This window comes from Aegilops tauschii, chromosome 1 (genome assembly GCF_002575655.3).
Source record: "Aegilops tauschii subsp. strangulata cultivar AL8/78 chromosome 1, Aet v6.0, whole genome shotgun sequence".
In the NCBI taxonomy this organism is placed as follows: domain Eukaryota; kingdom Viridiplantae; phylum Streptophyta; class Magnoliopsida; order Poales; family Poaceae; genus Aegilops; species Aegilops tauschii.
Window position 1 is genome coordinate 385,111,108 of NC_053035.3, and position 10,977 is coordinate 385,122,084.

At 45.1% G+C, this 10,977-nt stretch overlaps 1 pseudogene; it reads right to left on the reverse strand.

The window, feature by feature from the left end:
• Nucleotides 1–211: 211 nt before the first annotated feature.
• Nucleotides 212–9,160, reverse strand: LOC109770722 (ribosome-inactivating protein 3-like; annotated as a pseudogene).
• Between the last annotated feature and the right edge of the window lie 1,817 nt (nucleotides 9,161–10,977).

The following is a 10,977-nucleotide window of genomic DNA, read 5'->3' on the forward strand; positions in this document are numbered from 1 at the left end:
TATTCATGGTGCATGCATGCATACATTTTACGCAATAGGTATACCTTCATCCCAAATTAATCGTCTTAGATTTGTCTAGATACAGATGTATCTAATACCAAAGTGTGTCCGTATCTAGACAAATCTGTATCTAGACAAATCTAAGTCGACTAATTCAGGATGGAGGGAGTACATAATTATTCAGCCCAATAATTTTCTGTGTTTTGTGGTCTTCTTTTCTAACTCAATCGGCATTCACCTTCTCTTTCTCAGCCTTCTCAAGCTGCTGATCTTCAGGAGCCATGTGACTGGCTTAGTCTTCTAGTTCCACATTGCCTTCCTCGGCCTCCAGTTTGCTCTTCATGGGCTGGACGACAGTCTTGAGCGCGTTAATGGTGTCTTGCGTGCCATGGATACCCGCTCGAGCTACTTCGGCAGCATCTTCGGGCACCCATACTTTGGCCACTCAAGTAGGGACTTGGACGTGACCCCCCAAATGACGACGAGCTTCGTTTCTTGTTCGGTGATCCGGCTCGGGCCTCCTTGCTCGTCCATTGCCGCCACCACCGTGGCGTTTGTCGTCTTGAACCTGGCGGTCTCTGTGACCACAACGCACAACCTTGCCAGACTGCTACCGAGCTTGGCGTTGTGGGCCATGTCGGGCCGGGAAGGGAGCCTATACGTTGAGAGAAAGCGCACGTCTTGGAGGACTTGGCTTCGGTTGACGTGGAGATACTTGAGGTTCCCGTAGCTGCCGACGAGGCTGCGGTAGTCGAGCCCCTTGGGGAGCGGCGTCGAGCCCTTGATCAGGCGTTTGAAGGCCGGGAAGGCGAACCAGACTCCCGCCGCATTCTTGAAGCCAACAATGTAGACATTGTCAGTCCGGATGGCGAGAACCACCGCCTCCCGCGGCGTCGTGCCTTGGATGGTGAGCAGGATCCACGTCGGCGGCAATCTAGTGGGGCCCATCTGGGGAGCCAGCACGGAACGGTGTCCACCGTCCTCTTCTTGTCCGTCAGCATCCGGTAAAGGCTATCCAGGAACTTCATGTACTTTGTTGTGGTGACTTCATAAGTGATCTTCAACGACGGCGCCGGGTCGACCTGCAGCGTCGCGATCGTCCCCACACTGACGTGAGGCAGAGGGTGATGAGGACATCAATACCATTGTCACACCCACAGCCCCTACTGCTACATATACTGGACCAATTACTAGAGCTCGCACACGCCAATATAATTATCAGATAATTTCGTTTCTTGGTAATGATTCTAATGTTCATGAGAATATGATGCGGCCTAAATTGGATACATTTGTTTTGCTTACAAATGAAGGGCCTGGCATGGATAAGAGGGATGAACACTGGAGCAAGACCAAGCATGGAGAGGATGGCATGCGCAAGGGGAACAAGAATGGAGTTACAAGTGATGATTTCAGGACATTGAATCAAACATAATGAGTGGATGAAGCCTTGGACGAAATTTACAAGATGCCACTTCATAAATTTCGTCCAGAGGCTATTCTAGGTGCTCCGTCACCTTATCATTGGGCCAGGCCCATGTAATTTCAAAATACATAAGTATAGGTTGTTTTTAGAGTCCATATGTGTGGGGAAACAAGAGATAGGGTTGGTTTCGGATCCCTCCCCCAAGGGCCACGAAATTCCCCCTCTTCCTCCATATATACAGCCCTTAGGGCACCGTTTCGACTTTGGGTTTTATTTAGTTAAAAGTTAGCCATCATTGCAACTTCGTGTACTTCGTTTGTGTCCAATGACCAGGCCAAGACCGCTTATGAAACCCCACCTTTAATAATACTTCATCCATATTCGCAATATTCAGATTGCTTATTCATATTCTTGCTTGTTCTTCGATTGCTTGCAGGGATAGACCTTCGTGGTTAGGTTGATCGTGCTCCGGCGTGGTCAATAACCTCTCGGAGTTGGTTTAGCGATTGCTAAGGCGCAACGTCGTGCATGTTTGTAGTCGGATCGTCAAAGTCGTCTCCACCAAATCGATAGTTATCATCTCATCGAAAGATCGGGACCGGCGCCTCTATCAAGTGGTATCATATTTCCAGGTTCCTCGGTGAGATTTTATAGTTTTTGGTAGTTTAGATCGAGTCTGTTCTTCATACCTATAGTCCACGAAAAAGCCAAAAAATATTAGGGTTAGTTCATCCTATCCGAACCAATCTGAGCCTTTGCATTATCTTTTCTGTATTTGCTTTGTTGAATTTGCGGTTGCATCGTCGTGTCAAGTTGCTGGTCTTAGCATCTAGTCCTTTAGAGTTTCGAGTTCTGTTCACAGGTTGTCACGTCGCCGCTGCCATACATCAACACCGCATCATCATCATCATCGTTGCTGCCATATACCACCACCGCACCAACTTCATCGCCGCTGCCATATACCACCACCACATATTCACCAGCAATCCGAGTCCATATACGACACCACATATCCGCCGCCATCACGCCAGTTCGAGTCCACCTGCAACATATATCCGCCACCAGTCCGAGTTGCACCAGATTCATCTCCGCCACCAGTCCGAGTTCCACCAGATTCATCTCCGCCACCAGTCCTAGTCCGAGCCCAGTATCTTGTTACTCTGTTTTGGATTTCCAGTTCACGCCATACTCCGAGTCGTGACAGAGTAGGACTCCTGAACTTTCGTGCTACCCGCAGAAGAAAAATAGTTCCAGTTTCAAAAAAGAAAAAAACTAAGTCTGGAAAATTCTGGCTAGGCAGTTTTTAGACAATTTGTAGACTTTTTCGAAAAAAATTGTTGCGGAGCAAAAAAGTGAAAAAGGGGAAAAAAATAAGAGCGTGCTCCTCCCTTGTTTACGTGCAGCGCCGTGATTTTGTTAGTGTTCTAGGCTCGCGTCTCTAGCACGGTCTAGCCTAGGACCAGCACAGTACCGTCGTTGAGCGTTTATTCAACTTTGCATCTCTGAATTGATTATTGCTGACCCTTTTTGCTACCATATTATAAGCCTTCCCAGCTCCACATACATCTACGTCGTGCGTTTGACTCTCCCTGGTAATTGCTCTATGCAAGCTTTAAGAGTTTTGACTACAACGGTTGCCGATCACCGCCTGCTGCTGGGTAAGAACTGGTAAAAATTTTGAGATTTGCTTGTCGGATTTGTGACACCCACCACCACCACTTGTTAGTAGTCTGTAGGATCATATTATTGTGTGTCTCCATTGCTGCTAACCATGGCAGGATCACAAGCCGATGAGATTGACCGGGAGAACTTGACGAATAAGGAGCTTCATGATAAGTTTCAGCAAATGATGAGTGGACAGGTGGAAGATGTGCTAAACAGATTTGAAGAGGCCATGGAGAAGATTGATGGCATTGAGAAGGTGTTCGAAACAAAGCTCGATAACAAGTTTAATGAATTGCTCGCGCGTCTTCCGCAACCACCGGCCGCTGCACCTGTCGCACCTCTACAACAACAACAACAACATAGCCTTCCAAATCAAGTGGGATGAGCACAACGTGTTCCCCTTGAGCCTGGTCAAACTTCTAGTGCCGGTGTACCTACTGTTGATGCTTCTATAGCTCCCGCTGCTACTGCAGAGGTGGAGGACCATTACGAGGATGAGGTTGATCGAAATCAGAACTACGTGCAACCACCAGCACCACCACCACCAGGTCGTCCTCAGGCATATCATCGCAACGGTAGGGCCGCACCACCACCTGAGGTACGAGATCATGACCATCTTCCTAAACTAAAATTGAATATTCCACCATTTGAGGGTAGATATGTTCCTGATATATATCTTACTTAGGAGTTAGAAACTGAACAATGGTTTACATGTTTACAATATCGTGAGGAGAGACGTGTTCCTGCTGCAGTTTGTGCTTTCACTAGTTTTGCATCTGTTTGGCAGTCTGAACATTGTAGATTATATCCCATTCCAGCTACTTGGGCTGCTTTGAAAACTGTTATGCGTACTCGTTGGGTTCCACCTTATTATCAACGTGAATTACTTCAAAAATTGCAACGCTTAAGACAAGGAAAAAATACTGTAGAAGAATATTATCAGGAATTACAAACTGGCATGATTAGATGTGGTATTGTTGAGGAGAATGAAGCTATGCTTGCACGTTTTATGGGTGGATTAAATAGAGAGATTCAGACCATTCTAGAGTATAAGGAGTATAATAATATAACTCGTTTATTCCATCTTGCTTGTAAAGCTGAATGTGGAGTGCATGATCGAGAGGCATTGCCACAAACTAACTTTTCGGCAGGTCGACCTTCATCATGGACACCGCGTGCATCCTCTACTTCCACTGCACTAGCACCTCCATCAGGTGTCACCTCCAGCCGTGATACAAGAAAGCAGGCACAACCACCACTATCTGCCAAGAGCACACCTGCTGGGCCTGCATAGAGCTCTTCTTCTTCCATGGCATCAACAGGGCACACAAGTGATATTATTTGTCGTCGCTGTAAGGGAAGAGGTCATTATGCGAGAGAATGCAAATCTCAGCATGTGATGATTACTACTGAGGATGGTGGGTATGAGTCTGCTAGTGACTATGATGAGGAGACTTTGGCTCTTATTACACGTGAAGAACACGGTGGAGATGATTCTGATCATGAGACTCAATACATGGCTCCTGAAGACGCTGACAGGTATGAATGTTTAGTTGCTCAACGTGTTTTGAGTGTGCAGGTCACACAAGCTGAGCAAAATCAGAGGCATAATTTGTTCCATACAAAGGGAGTAGTGAAGGAACGTTCTGTTCGCGTCATCATAGATGGAGGGAGCTGCAACAACTTGGCTAGCATGGAGATGGTGGAGAAGCTATCTCTCACCACACGACCACATCCACATCCTTACTACAACCAATGGTTTAACAACAGCGGCAAGGTTAAGGTAACACATACTGTTCGTGTGCATTTTAGTATCTCTACATATGCTGATTATGTTGATTGTGATGTGGTACCTATGCAAGCATGTTCCTTATTACTTGGTAGACCATGGAAATTTGATAAAAATTCTGTACACCATGGTAGAAACAATCAGTATACTCTTGTGCATAAGGATAAACAAATTACTTTGCTTCCTATGTCTCCTGATTCCATTTTGAAAGATGATATTAATAGAGCTAATAAAGCAAAACAGGAGAAAAATAAGAGTGAAAATCAGATTGTGGCAAAAGAATGTGAGCAACAAATGAAGCCTGATAATAAACCATCTAGTGTTGCTTCTGAAATTAAATTGAAAAGTGCATGTTTACTTGCCACCAAATCTGATATTGAGGAGCTAGATTTTAGCAAATCTATTTGCTATGCTTTGTGTGCAAAGAGGCATTATTTTCATTCGAGGACGTGCCTTCCTCTTTGCCTCTTGCTGTTACTAACATTTTGCATGAGTTCGCTAACGTCTTTCCACAAGACGTGCACCGCGATTACCAGCTATTTGAGGGATTGAGCATCAGATTGGCTTAATTCCCGGTGCATCGCTACCCAACCGTGCACCATACCGTACCAATCCAGAGGAGACGAAGGAGATTACGCGTCAAGTCCAGGAGCTGCTCGACAAAGGATATATACGTGAACCCCTTAGTCCTTGTGTTGTTCCTATTATTCTAGTGCCGAAAAAGGATGGTACATCGCGTTTGTGTGTTGATTGTGGAGGCATTAATAATATTACTACTCGTTATCGTCATCCTATTCCTAGGCTAGATGATATGCTTGATGAATTGAGTGGCTCTACAATATTCTCCAAAGTTGATTTGCATAGTAGATACCATCAAATTCGTATGAAATTGGGAGATGAATGGAAAACAGCATTTAAAACTAAGTTTGGTTTATATGAGTGGTTAGTCATGCCTTTTGGGTTAACTAATGCACCTAGTACTTTCATGAGATTAATGAACGAAGTTTTACGTGCTTTCATTGGACGATTTGTGGTAGTCTATTTTGATGATATACTGATTTATAGCAAATCTTTGGAGGAATATTTAGAACATTTACGTGCTATTTTTATTGCTCTATGTGATGCATGTTTGTCTGGTAACCTTGGGAAGTGCACCCTTTGCACCGACCGAGTGTCGTTTCTTGGCTGTGTTGTTACTCCACGGGGAATTGAAGTTGATAAAGCCAAGATTGAAGCTATTGAGAGTTGGTCGCAGACCAAAACGGTCACACAAGTGAGGAGTTTACTTGGACTCGCTGGTTTCTATAGGCGTTTTGTGAGAGATTTTAGCACCATTGCTGCACCTCTCAATGAGCTTACAAAGAAGGATGTGCCTTTTGTTTGGGGTACCGCACAGGAAGAAGCCTTCACGGTGTTGAAATATAAGTTGACACACACTCCTTTACTCCAACTTGCTGATTTCAATAGGACTTTTGGGCTTGAATGTGATGCTAGTGGAATTGGATTAGGAGGTGTGTTATTACAAGATGGTAAACCTGTTGCATACTTTTCTGAAAAATTGAGTGGGCCCAGTCTAAACTATTCTACATATGGTAAAGAAATATATGCTCTTGTTCGGACCTTAGAAAATGGCAACATTATTTATGGCCCAAAGAATTTGTTATACATTCTGATCATGAATTTTTGAAACACATTAAAAGTCAAGAAAAACTAAACCGTAGACATGCTAAATGGGTTGAATTCATTGAGACTTTCCCTTATGTTATTAAACACAAGAAGGGTAAAGAAAATGTTACTGCTGATGCATTGTCTCGTCGTTATACTATGCTTTCTCAACTTGACTTTAAAATATTTGGTTTGGAGACCATCAAAGATCAATATGTGCATGATGCTGAATTTAAAGATGTATTGCAGAATTGTAAAGAAGGGAGAACATGGAACAAGTTCGTCGTTAATGATGGATTTGTGTTTCGTGCTAACAAGCTATGCATTCTAGCTAGCTCCGTTCGTCTTTTGTTGTTGCACGAGGCGCATGGAGGAGGATTAATGGGACATTTTGGCGTGAAGAAGACGGAGGATGTACTTGCTACACATTTCTTTTGGCCAAAGATGAGACGTGATGTTGAGCGTTTTGTTGCTCGCTGCACTACATGTCGAAAAGCTAAGTCACGACTCAATCCTCATGGTTTATATATGCCTTTGCCTGTACCGAGTGTTCCTTGGGAGGATATATCTATGGACTTTGTTTTAGGTTTACCTCAAACAAAGAAGGGGAGGGATAGCATATTTGTTGTCGTGGATAGATTCTCGAAAATGGCACACTTTATACCATGTCATAAAAGCGATGATGTTGTTAATGTTGCTAATTTGTTCTTTCGTGAAATTATTCGCTTGCATGGTGTGCCAAATACTATTGTTTCAGATCGTGATACTAAATTTCTTAGCCACTTTTGGAGATGTTTATGGGCTAAGTTGGGGACTAAACTGCTTTTTAGTACTACTTGTCACCCCCAAACTGATGGACAAACTGAAGTAGTCAATAGAACATTGTCTACGATGCTTAGGGCTGTTTTGAAGATAAGAAAATGTGGGAAGAATGCTTGCCTCCTATTAAATTTGCTTATAATCGTTCATTGCATTCTACTACTAAGATGTGCCCTTTTGAAATTGTGTATGGTTCTCTACCTCGTGCACCTATTGATTTGTTGCCTCTCCCATCTTCGGAGAAGGTTAATTTTGATGCTAAACAACGTGTTGAATTGATCCTAAAAATACATGAGTTAACTAAGGAAAACATTGAGCTTATGAATGCTAAATATAAACTTGCTGGAGATAAGGGTAGAAAACATGTTGTCTTTGCACCTGGAGATCCTGTTTGGTTACATTTGTGTAAGGATAGGTTTCCTAATTTGCGAAATCAAAGCTAATGCCACGTGCTGATGGTACTTTTAAGGTGTTAGAGAAAATAAATCATAATGCATATAAACTTGAGCTGCCTGCAGATTTTGGGGTTAGTCCCACTTTTAACATTGCAGATTTGAAGCCTTATTTGGGTGAGGAAGATGAGCTTTCGTGGAGGACGACTTCATTTCAAGAAGGGGAGGATGATGAGGACATCAATACCATTTTCACACCCACAGCCCCTACTGCAACATATACTGGACCAATTACTAGAGCTCGTGCACACCAATTAAATTATCAGGTACTTCCGTTTCTTGGTAATGATTCTAATGTTCATGAGAATATGATGCTGCCTAAATTGGATACATTTGTTTTGCTTACAAATGAAGGGCCTGGCATGGATAAGAGGGATGAACACTAGAGCAAGACCAAGCATGGAGAGGATGGCATGCGCAAGGGGAACAAGAACGGAGTTACAAGTGATGATTAAAGGACGTTGAATCCACCATAATGAGTGCATGAAGCCTTGGACGAAATATACAAGATGCCACTTCATAAATTTCGTCCAGAGGCTATTCTAGGTGTTGTGTCACCTTATCATTGGGCCAGGCCCATGTAATTTTGAAATACATAAGTATAGGTTGTTTTTAGAGTCTGTATGTGTGGGGAACCAAGAGATAGGGTTGGTTTCGGACCCCTCAACAAGGGCCACGAAATTCCCCCTCTTCCTCCATATATACAGCCCTTAGGGCACCGTTTAGACTTTGGGTTTTATTTAGTTAAAAGTTAGCCATCGCTGCAACTTCGTGTACTTCGTTTGTTTCCAACGACCAGGCCAAGACCGCTTATAAAACCCCACCTTTATCAATACTTCATCCATATTCGCAATGTTCAGATTGCTTATTCATATTCTTGCTTGTTCTTCGATTGCTTGCAGGGATAGACCTTCGTGGTCAGGTTGATCGTGCTCCGGCGTGGTCAATAACCTCTCGGAGTTGGTTTAGCGATTGCTAAGGCGCAACGTCGTGCACGTTTGTAGTCCGATCATCAAAGTCGTCTCCACCAAATTGATAGTTATCATCTCATCAAAAAATCGGGACCGTCGCCTCTATCAGAGGGGTTGCGACTGGAGATAGCAGTGGGCCTGCTCTGGTGCCGTTGCTTTCTTGGCCTTGGACTTGGGGCAGGGCGACGGCGCGCAGCAGAGGAGCTGCCGCTGGAGGTAGCGGTGGCAGGGCTCCGGTGCCGTGGCCACCAGCGTGCTCTGGAGTGGCATGACGGCCAGCTGGTGGTCCAGCCTTGCTTGCCGCGCCGCCAGCAGACGACAGTGCCGTGGTTGCCAGCAAGCATAACATCAGCTTGGTTAGGGGATGGAGAGCCATGGTGGACACCTCTCTCTCTCAAATGTCTGGTCACACTTCAAGTTTAGTGATCAAGTCACGGTGTACCATCTCCTATTTTGGTTAGGCTGTTTAATCGTTGTCAGGACCCCGATCCTAAGTCACACCGATCTAGCATGTAACACATCATATCACTTTGCGGCCTCACGCACAGTATTCCCACGGGTGCCACCTTACCTAGCCCGGGACCGTTTGCGCCTTTTGGCTCACGTATATGATAGTGTCGCTAGCATCCATATGACACGGAACCCGGGCCGACATGACTAGTCATAAACCCAAAGTGGCACTAACTTACAGGGAAAGATATACATGACCCAGCAACGAACGTATCGGTCATCAGCGAGTGAATCCGGGCTGTAGCAGCTGGGCTAACAGGACTCCGGAGAATCCGGGCTGTAACAGGCTAATAGGACTCCGGTAGACACCGCGTGACATTTCCCCGAAGGGACAGACACAGGAACGAAGAAGGACACATGCCGGCCAGCCTAAGTGTTCCAAAGTAGTAGCAAGCTACCATGGCTCAGTGGAAGCACTAGGAGACATTTCCCGTTAAGAGAGGCTACCAAGAATGAACAACTAGGTTGTCGGATCCCACACATGCCAAGCATTTCAATAACATACACATAATATTCTCGATATGTGCAAATACAACATGGCATCACAACCAAATTCTACGACTCAAAGTATTTATTCATTAGGCTCCGAGGAGCCAGATATTACAAACATGGGTTTGAAGACCCAGCATTCAAGTCATACAAGCAATAAGCACATGCGGAAGCTTAACTTGTCTGAGTATAGACAACTACAAATGAAAAGGGCTGAGAAGCCTGACTATTTACAAGACCCTGCCGAGGGCACAAGATCGTAGCTGAGGTAACAAGCTAAACGTCGAAGTCCACGCGGAACTACTAGTGAGACTGAAGTCTCTCTGCAAAACATAAATTAAGCAAACGTGAGTACAAATGTACCCAGCAATACTTACATCAGAACTAGCTACATATGCATCAGTACCAACAAAGGGGTGGTGGAGTTTAACTACAGCATGCCATCTTTGACTCGGTGGCTATGCTGAACTATGACTGCAAGTAACTCTTTTGAGGTGGCGCGCACGAGTCCACATATTCACCATATCAATACACCAGTATGGATCCGCTCCCGTCTCCCTACGAGAAGGCCATCCATAGCACTCACGCTTATCTTGCGCATTTTAGAGTATCCACTTTCACTTGTCTATGAACTGTACAGGCAACCCAGAAGTCCTTTACCGCGGATGCGGCTATTCGAATAGATGATGTTAACCCTGCAGGGGTGTACTTCTTCACACACGCTCTCACCACTTATCACCGTTTACACGACATGTACTCGGCAACCTTCAAGCGCAAGCCCAGCGAGGGTGTCGGCCACGACCTGACTAACCACACAAGTCCCTAGTCCAGGTTTATCGCGTATCCAGGTTCCATCCGCAAGGAGTCCGACCGAGGTTTCCACATACGGCCCCGAACGATGTGTACAGGGTTCTCGGGTCACCAAACAGGCGACTCGGTACACCGGGCCACGTGCCTACCGCATCATAGCCCACCCCTCGGGTCAGCGCTGCGCACGGCCTCCAGCATACTACAAACACCAGAAACTACTTGCAACTCCCGAACAGAGGACAGGGGTGGTTAATAAGTCGAGAGAGTCAATTAAGGATCCCAATGTGTAGTAGTAGCTATTCATGGATCACAAACACAGAACTCAGTTCCTGAGGACGGTTTCAGTGAGACAACCCACCATGTACTCCTACATGGCCTCTCACC